Consider the following 12,213-nt stretch of genomic DNA (forward strand, 5'->3'; position numbering starts at 1 on the left):
TGGGGGATTAGAAATTAGATCATAGTAAAACGGTTGCATTTGCTGCGTATTTTATTACAGTGCTTGTAGTAAATCAAAGTAATTGTTTTGAAATTTACAAACCCGGTGACTGTAATTATTGGGCAACCGAGGGCCAATCTTCGGATATTTTTCTCGGAATTATTAGTTCATTCAATTGTGTTGTGACTCCGGGTGAAGTGGCGGGGGGGGGGGGGGGGGGGCTGGAATTGACCGCACCCTAGCCCAGGGGGTTGTAACAAGGGTTTGTTAAATTTAACCTAGGCAGAGTTTTAACTTCTAATACTGGTTTATAACATAATGTCGCTAGGAATGAGAAGGGTTACTTAGCAAAATGTTTTATTTTATACTAAGGGTAATAGAATGTGGAGTAAGGAAGGCCATTACAGTGTCAACTGGTGACAGAAAAAGTAACTACTTGCATTTATATAGCACCTTTCACATCGTAAAGTATCTCAAGTGTTTTACACAAGTGGGGTCAGACAAAATTCAACGCTAAGTGACATAGGGAGATATTAAGGTAGCTGATCAAAAGTTCTATCAAGTTTGGGTTTTGAGGAGTGTCTTAAGGGTGGAGCGGGAAGTAGAGAGTTGGAGAGCTTCTTGTAAAGAGTTGGAGCTGGTTTAGCACACTGGGCTAAATCACTGGCTTTTAAAGCAGACTAAGGCAGGCCAGCAGCAGGGTTCGATTCCCGTACCAGCCTCCCCGAACAGCCTACTCGTGACAATAAGCCATTTTCATTTCATTTCAGGATGGGAATTCCTGAGTTTAAGTTGCAGGGGTAGGGAGGGGCAAGTCCACGGAGGGATTTGAACACTGGTTGAGAATCTTGAAAATGAAGTATTATTGGTCCAGGTGCCAATTTAAGTCAGCGGGCACCTGGTTTGATGGGCCACCGAAAATTGATGGAAATGGGAGGGAGGCCAGTCAGGTAAGTAGTGGAATAGTTGAGGCCACAGGTAACACAGGCTCGTGTGAATGTTTCATCAGCTGAGGCAGGGTCGAGACAACTGGGCTTCTGAGAGTGGAAGTCAGCAATCTGTGTGATGGAGAGGATAGTGCGGGATGGTTTCCTCCCACAGCCCAAAGATGTGCCGGTTAGGTGGATTGGCCATGATAAATTGCCCCTTAGTGTCTAAATTGCCCTGGTGGGGGTTACTGGGTTGTGGGGATGGAGTGGGGGTGTGGGCTCGGGCGGGGTGCTCTTTCCGGGAGCCGGTGCGGACTCGGTGGGCCGGGTGGCCTGCTTCTGCACTGTAGATTCTATGTCCCTCTGTGTGCTCTATTCTCTGTAACCTTCAGGTCATCCAAATTCTGATGCCTGTATTCTTAATCGGAACAAGTCCCGTTCACCCGTCACCCCTGTGCTTACAGACGAGCATCTGCTCTCAGTTTAGTTACACCTAGATTTAAAAATTTCTATTCTTGTTTTCAAGCCCCCCCCCCCCACAAACGGTCTCACCCCCTCACTACCTCTGTAATCACATCTAGCCCCACAACCCTGCCAGATATCTGCACATCGCCAATTCTGGTCTCCTGAGTATCCCTGATTTTAATCACTCCACCATTGGTGGCCGTTTCTTCAGTTGCCCAGGCACTAAGTTCTGGAATACCCCTCACAAATTTTCTCTCTTACCTACTTATGTAGTTTGGTGTGATATTTTACTTTATAACGTGCCTGTTGTGACAAATTCCGCTGCTTACCCTAATCGGCAGTCAGAGGTTTGAGAGTTCGGAGACCAGGAACTATGGGCCCCGCTGGGCTTTGGGACTTCCAAGCCATGTGCCAACCAGAGAATGGCTGCGTAGTTAGTGGTTTTTCTTGCCTTCAGTGTCATAATATACACCAGTATATCATGGTGCAGACACACACACACTGATTGACACACAGCAAGACCACACCGCAGCCAATCACCAGTTAGAGCACACTCACTATAAAGTCAGAGGGCATCAGTTTTCCCGCTCATTCGAGATGCAGCCTCTCAGAAGGACAGAGCTCACAGCTTGCAGCACAGATCTTCACCATGTGCTGAGTGCATAGACTGGTTAGGATAGGCATAGGTCTTTAGTTTAATCCAACATAGTGTCGACCCACAGTGAAAGTATGTTCAACAGTTTCTAGCTTAATAAAACAGTGTTGTACTATTTCAAGTGTTGGTAGCCTGTATGTGTTACTGCTGAGGTAAACGCAGTCTCCACGGTTCCAGAGTACCCAACACATCATTCAGGTCGGGAACCAGCCCTACGCATGTACGGAGTTCACTTCTTTAGCCGTTTTAAGTCAGAAACTGGCCCTGTGCGCAAGTGCAGAAGATGAAGAAATGACGTGTAATGGGAAATGCAGGTCAGGTGACCTGAACTGGAGCATGTGTCCCAGGGAGCAGGGAGGGAAGCTCCCAAAAAAAGAAAGTCCCAAACAAGGGAGGAGGACATGGGGAGGTCCCAGAAAAGGGACAAGGGCAGAGATCAGAAACAGGTTCTGTAAAGTAAAGCTGAGATCTCAGAGGGCAGCTGAAGGTCAGTGACTCCGTACCGTGGGCGGCAAGGGTGAGGGGACCCTTTTGGCGCAGAGGTGTTCCACTTGGCACGGCCAAAGGTCTGAAATTGTACTTGGAAGTTGAAGCCCGCGTGTACATGAAGATCCAGAGGAATCTCAGAAGGCAAGATTGAAACTCCAGAGGTAGATCCTTATTGAAGATGTCTGAGTGGGAGCGGTGTTTGGAGAGAGAGAGGTATTCAAAGGTGGGGATTGGAACCCCTTGTGCAAAAGTGAAAGTTTCCATGCGACCAGTTGGCGCATGATGTGGCAAGCGTCTGGGTGGGTTGTTGAGAAATCCATAGAATCTGATTTGGTTGCATGTCATTACTTTGGAGTGTGGCGTGTCTGATCACAGTTCACCAATTGGTTCACTGCATACTTACCTGAATGTTAGAGTATTAGATAAATTGTTTTATCTTTCTGACTGTAAAGATATAGCTGGGGTGAAGAAATATTGGATAATCAAACAATTTTCAGGTGTTTGTATTGAGATTTTTCAACCTTTTTGTCTGCTGTAATAAAGTCCATTTTTCTTGTTTAATAGATTTTAGATTTAGAACAGTACAGCACAGAACAGGCCCTTCGGCCCTCGATGTTGTGCCGAGATGTTTTACTCTTTTTGTTAAAAGTTCATCAGCAGACTCCTGTGAATTTATTCAGTAATTTCCCCCATTTTCTGTAAAAGAGGTTAGGATGTATCAAGCCAGTTTTCACTCTGGGATCTGATTTGTCCTGTGTTAACATCAGCAGGGATCACAACAATGTGAAGTGCCTAGTGACATTTTATTACATTGAATGATATATAAATATCATTTTATTGTTGTTGTTTTATAGGGATATTTATAAAAATAAGAGTTGAGGGGAAAGAGCTGAACATGAGAGGGGATGTGAGAGTGACTGCCCATGACATCACGTCAGCATTCAACAGAGTATGGCATCAAGGAGCTGTAGCAAAACTGGAGTCAATGTTAATCAGAGGTAAAATTCTCCACTGGTTGGAATCATACCTGGCACAAAGGAAGATGGTTGTGGTTGTTGGAGGTCAATCATCTCAGTTCCAGGACATCAGTGTCGGAGTTCTTCAGGGTAGTGTTCTAGGCCCAACCATCCTCAGCTGCTTCAACAATGGCCTTCCTTAGATCATAAGTGGGGATGTTCACTAATGATTACACAATTTTTTTCGCCATTTGTGACTCCTCAGATACTGCAGCAAACCCCGGATAATATTCAGGCTTGGGGTGATGAGTGGCAAGTAACATCCATGCCACACAAGTGCCAGACAATGACCATCTTCAACAAGAAACAATCTAACCATCTCCCCATTGATATTCAATAACATTACCATCGCTGAATCCCCCACTATCAATCTCCTGAGGTTTACCACTAACCAGGCTGAGAGACATTATAACACAAGATTTCAATTTTTTAAACAAGAACAAACTTTACGGTATACATACAAATTAAACAAAACATGCACTACTAACTTAACACTATATTTGTCATGACTTAAGAGTCTAAATCCAGTTCTCTTGTACTTCTAGTTCCAACCAAGAGTTTCTTTATACATTATGAGAATTCAATCACTTCTCCTTACGGAATTCAAAGCAAGTATGCCACAGTTCTTTGGAATTCACTGTGATTTCTCCTCACTATTCCAGCTATTCTCCATGGTAAAAGGTTTCATTAACTTTGCATTAATGTTTTGCTAAGTGTCCCTGGCTAAGCCAGTGCTGCCCAATGCTACTCAACCAGCTTGCGCTTACAAAACCTAAATCAAAATGTTTACTGCTGTATGTGAGCTTATGATCGGGCAGCACTTGCTGAATAATCCTGAGTGTTTGATAGCTACACTAACAACCAATTCAAGGTTATTGGGACATTCTGAATTCTCCCTCAGTGTACCCAAACAGGCGGCAGAATGTGGCGACTAGGGATTTTTCAGTAACTTCATTGCAATTTTAATGTAAGCCTACTTGTGACAATAAAGATTAATATTATTATAGGATAATCAGTCATACTTGGAATGTGGCTGATTTACTCTTGCGAGAAGCGACATACATTCATACACAGGGACCCAAACAAAAGAAGTATGTTCAAGCCTTGCATCTTTTTTGAATTCCCCAGGAGCTGGGGAGCCATTGCTCAATGTTGCTTTCTCCATACTTCAGCCAATCAGATTTGACATCACCAGCTAATCAGGAAATGATTAACCTAATTAGAAAATTGGCTGAGTGGAAGGAGACAGAGTACAAGGGTATGGGGAAGATACTCTAAATGGCAGGATGTGATGAGTGGTGTGCCTCAAGGATCTGTGTTGGGGCCCCACTACTCAGAATATTCAGAAACAACTTGTATGATGGGCGAGAAAGCCCTATATCCAAATCTGTGGATAACACAAAGATAAGTGATGATGTAGACAGAAGTATGAGATTACAAAGGGATAGATTAAGTGAATGGAAAAGATTGTGGTAAATGGATTTCAATGTCAGCAAATATGAGGTTGGGCAGTGTATTTTCTATACGTTGAAAAGCGAGAAATGGTGGAGGTTCAAAGAATCCAAGCTCCAGGTGTAGAACTCATTATTTCCTGTACCTGTTCATGACATGTCAAAGACTAATGTGACACTAAAATACAACAGGGTAAAAGGCATGCTTATGTAAAATAAGACAAAGTTCTGATTAGCTCGCACATACGGCACTGCAAGTGGTTCTGGGTACCGACGCTGAGGAAGGTGATATTGACAACATGAATGTGCTAGCATGACACCTTCAGTCCAAGGGCTGAGATAAGAGGAGAGATTAAATAAACTAGGATTGCGTTCCCTGGAATTTAGGTGGTTAAGGAATGCTTTGATTGAAGTTTCCAAAATCTTAAGAGGAACATGTTGGGTAGATAGAGGAATGCTATTTCTGCTGGCTGGGGAGTGTAGGATTGTATGTGTGTGGGGGGTGAGGGCTGGGGATTGTGGGGCAGGTAAGAGTCAAAAGATTGAGTTAGACCTTTCAGTGAAATTCGGAAACACCTCTTCGTGCAAAGATTCGTAGAAATTAGGTCACAGATCAGTAACATTTTTATTGAATGACTGAAGAAGATAAAAGGCCTCCCCCTTGTTTCTTTGTTCAGGTTTCATTCTAGTAAATCTGTGCTGTACTCCCTTCAAGGTTATTTTATTTTTTCAATACTCATTCAGATGATGTGGGCGTTGTTGGCTGGGGCAGCATTTATTGTCCTTCGACTGACTGAGCAGCTTGCTAGGCCATTTCACAGGGTTGTTCAAAGTCAATCACATTGCTGTGGGTCTGGAATCACATGTAGGCCAGACAAGGTAAGGACGACAGATTTCCTTCCCTAAAGGACATTACTGAACCAGGTGGGTTTTTATGCCACTAAGCCACCACCTCCCTAAGGTGATGCAAACAGTACTCCTGATGGTGTCTAACCAGGGATTTGTACAGCTGAAGCACCCATTCAGCGATTGAAAGAAGCAGCGCAGTATGTTCAGGAGGTCCCCGTTACAGATTCCACTCTGTCTTTCCAATTTGTCATCCAACCCTTTCCTTCACAGTCTATCATTCCGCTGGGGTCTGGTTTGTGCATCTTGCTGCTGACCAGCTTGTCAATTTGGCTGGCCAAGCGGGAAATGGAAGAAAGGTATCACAAGGCCCTACGATGAAATCTGGCAAGACCTTCACATTCCTTGTCCCATAGGCATCTTCACTAAAGCCCCGCAGATCTTGGGGCCAAGGCATCTTATGGACAGCAAGTGCAAAATTCTGAAGCAGACATAAAATGCTACATTTAACAATTTAGCCCAGGACAAGTCAATTAAAAAAATCTTTTTACTCAGTTCACATTTTATTCAGTGTTTTATGGATAATTTAGATTGAGTTGGAGTTAATCAAATAAGCTGCAGAAAATCAATTTTATGGCTGCCGATATTTATCTGAAGCTTACAAAGATCCTGATGCAAATATATTTCATGCCAATGTCTGTGGAAATCAGGAATTAACCGCATATGTTATGGGTTTTTACATTTAATTATCTTGTGCTCTCCTTTGTGGAATACACATCAATTGCCGGATATGCACAATTTTGTCTTCTGCTCTGTGAAGCACCTTGGGAGGATTTTCCAGGAAGGCAGCTCGTTGACATTGAGGTCAAATTGGAGACACCACAAGAAATCAGGGAAGATGCAGAATTTCTGGCGCAAGGGCTTCAGACAGCTGATAAATAGGCAGTGCTGGAGGGAAGATAGGTGACTACTCAAAGACAAGGACAAACATGTAGGCCAGACATGGTAAGGACGGCAGATTTCCTTCCCTAAATGACATTACTGAACCAGGTGGGTTCACCACCTCGCTAAGGTGATGCGAACGAAAGGTATTTGTACAGCTGAAGCACCCATTCAGAGATGGAAAGCAGTGCAGTATGTTCAGGAGGTCCCTGTTACAGGTTCCGTAGAGCAAGAGCATGCAGAGAAAATGGTTATTTCCAACAGGTTTGTAACACCAGGAGGGCAGTGCGGTGGCGTTGTGGTTACCACTGGTTCGATCCCGGCTCTGGGTCACTGTCCGTGTGGAGTTTGTACATTCTCCCTGTATTTGCATGGGTTTCGCCCCCACAACCCAAAGATGTGCAGGGTAGGTGGACTGGCCACGCTAAATTGCTCCTTAATTGGAAAAATGAATTGGGTACACTAAAGTTAAAGGGGGAAAAAAAAGGTTTGTAGCACTAGTTTCCTGTGGCAAGGATAAAGACCCCAGGCAGGATCACACAAATTACTTGCAACAGAAATCATGTAAACATTGTTGGAGGTGATTAATTCAATTAAGAACAGGGACTATTAGTTGAAGTGGCAACCTAGGCCAAAACCTTTGATCAGTGAGCAGATTTCAGGCCATTTTGGACAGGCTTAAGATTGTAGAACAGGAGGAAGAACCACCAATGATCACGGTTCATATGGGAATCCCCATTTAAGAAAGGGGATGGGGACTTCCGGTTGCGGCTATGACCAGCTAAGTCGCACATTTGGCAGCTCCTGCGACAAAGGTGTTTAAGGGCCGATTGGAGGGCCCCGACGGTACTGTAAAGACGAATCCCGGTGGGGGAAGGCTCCCTGAGGAGAGTGAGACCAACTTTATGGTCGGTACTCGGAGTGGGGCGAAAAAAAAAGCAGCAGCAGCTCCCCGAAAAAAGCGGGGGAAGAGGACCAAAATGGCGGCCGGTGGCGCGCTAGAAGATTGGGGAAAATGGGCGGAGGAGCAGCAGGCCGCTCTCCTCCGGTGTTTTACGGAGCTGAAAGTGGAACTCTTAGAGTCCATGAACGCGACGACCACAAGGCTGATGGGGGCCCAGGCGACCCAAGAGGCGTCGATAAGAGAGCTGCAGCAGGAGATGGCGGTGAGGGAGGAGGAAGCCACGGTCCTCGTGGGAAAGGTGGAGGTGCACGAGGCACTCCACCTGAAATGGCAGAGCCGCTTTGAGGAGCTGGACACTCGAATGAGGCGGAAGAACTTGAGGATCCTGGGCCTAGCAGAAGGCCTGGAGGGGCCTGATCTCCCGAAATATGTAGCGGAGATGCTGAGCTCCCTGATGGGAGAGGGGCCCGGTCCATCGCCCCTGGAGCTGGAAGAAGCATATCGGGTCATGGCTAGGCGGCCTAGGGCGAACGAGCCCCCGAGGGCGGTGCTGGTGCGATTCCAGCGTTTCTGTGATCGGGAGAAAGTGCTGAGGTGGGCCAAGAGGGAGAAAAGCAGCAAATGGGAGAATTCGACGGTGCGGATATATCAGGACTGGAGTGCGGAGGTGGCAAAGCGGCGGGCCCGGTTTAACCGGACGAAGGCGGTGCTGCACGCAAAGAGGATCAAGTTCGGAATGCTGCAGCCAGCGCGTTTGTGGGTCACCTACAAGGACCAGCACCATTACTTTGAGACCCCAGAGGAGGCATGGACTTTTGTTCGGGAGGAAAAGCTGGACCTGAACTAGAACTTGGGAACGCCGGCGGTCGAGGCCGCCCGAGTACCCTTGACTGATCAAGTGGCCCATGTCTTTCTTAGGCCAGGTCGGAACTTGGTTAAAGTTGATGGATCGTTTGGTTTCTTTGAAACTTGTGTTATGGGGGGTTTCTTTGTTCCTTTTTGTGTGTCTCTTCCCGTTGCCAACTTCCCTTAATTATTGTTGTTGTAGGGGGGGCTTTTTTTTTTTTTTTACTGCTTTTTGATCTGTTCTTTAAGGGTTATGGTTACTGTTCTGTTCGATGGAGGGTGATGGTTAAATACGTTATTATTGGGTAGTTATTTAGTTATGCAGGCATAGTTATGTATTTATTTGAGATTTGTTATTTATATTGTTATATTGTTAAGTTGGGGAGGCGGGACGGGGGGGGTGCAAGTTGGTTATGCGTGTTTTCTTTTTTCTTCCTCTCGTTTTAAGGGGGCTTTTTTATGGGCTTGGATGGGGACGGGGGTGGAATTGAAGATGGCGGGGTAGGGTGTGGCCGGGCGAAAGCGCGGGCTTTCCCCTGTTTCCCGCGCGCGGGACGGAGGAAGGGGGAGGAGAGAAGAGTGGGGTGTGGCCAGCAATGGCGGCTTTTCCCGCGCTGAAGCGGGGTCAGAGAGGGATGGCAAGGGGGGGGGGGAGGCCCCTCCCCCCCCCCACATCGGGAGGAGTCGGAGTGTGGCAGGGGCAGCTGGGTCAGCGAAAACCAGCTGACTCTCGGGAGTACGATGGTGGATACACCGCGGCTAGGAGGGGTCCTAGCCAGGGGGGGGGGGGGGGGGGGGGGTTAGGGGGGGATACCGGGTTGCTGCTGGAAAGGCCGAGGACGGGAAGGGAAGAACGGGAGGAGAGAGGGGGAGGGGCCATCGCCATGGGGAACGGGTCAGAAGGGGAGGGTCGACCCGGGGCGAACAGGGGACAGGACATGGCTAACAGACAGGGGAAAGGGACGGGTCGCTCCGCGACCCGGTTGATTACTTGGAACGTGAGGGGGCTGAATGGGCCGGTCAAGAGATCAAGGGTTTTTTCACACCTAAAGGGACTGCAGGCGGATGTGGCAATGTTGCAGGAGACTCACTTGAGAGTAGTAGACCAGGTACGCCTGAGAAGGGGGTGGGTGGGACAGGTGTTCCACTCAGGCTTGGACGCAAAGAACCGGGGGGTGGCGATTTTGGTGGGAAAGAGGGTGTCGTTCGTGGCGGCGCAGGTGGTAGCAGATAAGGAGAGTAGGTACGTGATGGTGAAGGGTAGGCTGCAGGGAGAGAATGTGGTGCTGGTGAATGTGTATGCCCCGAATTGGGATGACGCGGGTTTTATGAGGCGCCTGTTGGGCCTCATTCCGGGTCTGGAGGCAGGGGGCCTGATCATGGGGGGGGACTTCAATACAGTGCTCGACCCTGGGCTGGACAGATCGAGTTCCAGGACGAATAGGAGGCCGGCGGCGGCAGAGGTGCTAAGGGGGTTCATGGAGCAGATGGGGGGGGTAGACCCTTGGAGATTTGGCAGGCCAAGGGTGAGGGAGTATTCTTTTTTCTCCCACGTCCACAGGGTGTACTCCAGAATAGACTTTTTTGTACTGAGCAGGGGGCTGATTTCGAGAGTGCAGGACACGGAGTACTCGGCCATTGCGATTTCGGACCATGCACCACACTGGGTAGAGGTAGAACTGGGGGAAGCACGGGACCAGCGCCCGTTGTGGCGCCTGGATGTGGGGCTGCTGGCGGACGATGAGGTGTGCGGAAGGGTCCGGAAGGGCATTGAGAGATATCTGGGCACGAACGACACGGGCGAGGTGAAGGTGGGGGTAGTCTGGGAGGCCCTGAAAGCAGTGATCAGAGGAGAGCTGATCTCCATAAGGGCACACAGAGAAAGGAAGGAGAGGCAGGAGAGGGAGAGACTGGTGGGGAACTTATAGAAGTGGACAGGAGGTATGCGGAGACACCAGAGGAGGGGCTGTTGAGGGAGCGGCGCAGTTTACAGGCCCAGTTTGACCTACTGACCACTAGGAAGGCGGAGACGCAATGGAGAAGGGCACAGGGCGCGGTCTATGAGTACGGGGAAAAGCTGCGCAAGCGAGATGCAGCCAGAGAGATTGGGGGAGTGAGAGAGAAGGGAGGGAACGTAGTGCAGAAGGGGCAAGAGGTGAACGGGGTCTTCAGGGATTTCTACAGGGAATTGTACCGGTCTGAGCCGCCCAGGAGGAGGGGGGGAATGGAGAACTTCCTCGATAGATTGAGGTTCCCAAAGGTCCAGGAGGAACGGGTGGAGGGGCTGGGGGCGCCGATAGAGCTGCAGGAGCTAGTTAAAGGGATAGGCCAGATGCAGGCGGGGAAGGCGCCGGGGCCGGATGGGTTCCCGGTGGAATTTTATAAGAAGTATGTGGACTTGGTGGGTCCAGTGCTGGTGCGAGCCTTCAATGAGGCGCGAGAGGGGGGGGGTTCTGCCCCCGACAATGTCACAGGCCCTGATCTCCTTGATCCTGAAGCGGGACAAAGACCCTGTACAGTGCGGGTCCTACAGGCCTATCTCCCTCTTGAATGTAGATGCCAAACTGTTGGCAAAGGTCCTGGCAACCAGAATAGAGGATTGTGTGCCAGGGGTAATCCATGAGGACCAGACGGGGTTCGTAAAGGGACGACAACTTAACACAAATGTCCGGAGACTGTTGAATGTGATTATGATGCCAGCAGTGGAGGGGGAGGCTGAGATAGTGGTAGCACTGGACGCGGAGAAGGCATTCGATAGGGTGGAGTGGGAATACCTGTGGGAGACGCTGGAACGGTTTGGGTTTGGGGAGGGATTTATCAAGTGGGTGAAGCTGCTGTATTCGGCCCCGATGGCGAGTGTGGTTACAAACGGGAGGAGGTCAGAGTATTTTGGGCTCCATCGAGGTACCAGGCAGGGATGCCCCCTATCCCCCTTACTATTTGCATTAGCGATCGAACCGTTGGCGATGGCACTGAGGGGTTCAGGGGGGTGGAGAGGACTGACAAGGGGAGGGGAGGAACATCGGGTATCACTCTATGCGGATGATTTGTTGTTGTATGTGGCAGACCCGGAAGGGGGAATGCCGGAGGTAATGGAAATACTAGCGGAGTTTGGGGACTTTTCGGGATATAAATTAAATGTGGGTAAAAGTGAGGTCTTTGTGATACACCCGGGAGATCAGGGGGAGGGAATTGGGCGGCTCCCCTTTAAGAGAGCAGTAAAGAGCTTCAGGTACTTGGGGGTGCAGGTGGCAAGGAACTGGGGGACCCTCCACAAGCTGAACTTTTCAAGGCTGGTGGAGCAGATGGAGGAGGAGTTCAAGAGGTGGGACATGGTACCGCTGTCGCTAGCAGGGAGGGTGCAGTCAGTCAAAATGACGGTCCTCCCGAGGTTCTTGTTTCTGTTCCAGTGCTTGCCCATCTTTCTCCCCAGGGCCTTCTTCAAGAAGGTAACTAGCAGCATTATGGGCTATGTGTGGGCACATGGCACCCCTAGAGTGAGAAGGATTTTCTTGGAACGGAGTAGGGACAGTGGAGGATTAGCGCTACCCAATCTTTCCGGATACTACTGGGCGGCGAACGCATCGATGGTGCGCAAGTGGGTGATGGAGGGGGAGGGGGCAGCTTGGATACGTATGGAAAGGGCGTCCTGCGGCAATACAAGCCTGGG

The sequence above is a fragment of the Scyliorhinus canicula genome, chromosome 9 (genome assembly GCF_902713615.1).
Source record: "Scyliorhinus canicula chromosome 9, sScyCan1.1, whole genome shotgun sequence".
NCBI lineage: Eukaryota > Metazoa > Chordata > Chondrichthyes > Carcharhiniformes > Scyliorhinidae > Scyliorhinus > Scyliorhinus canicula.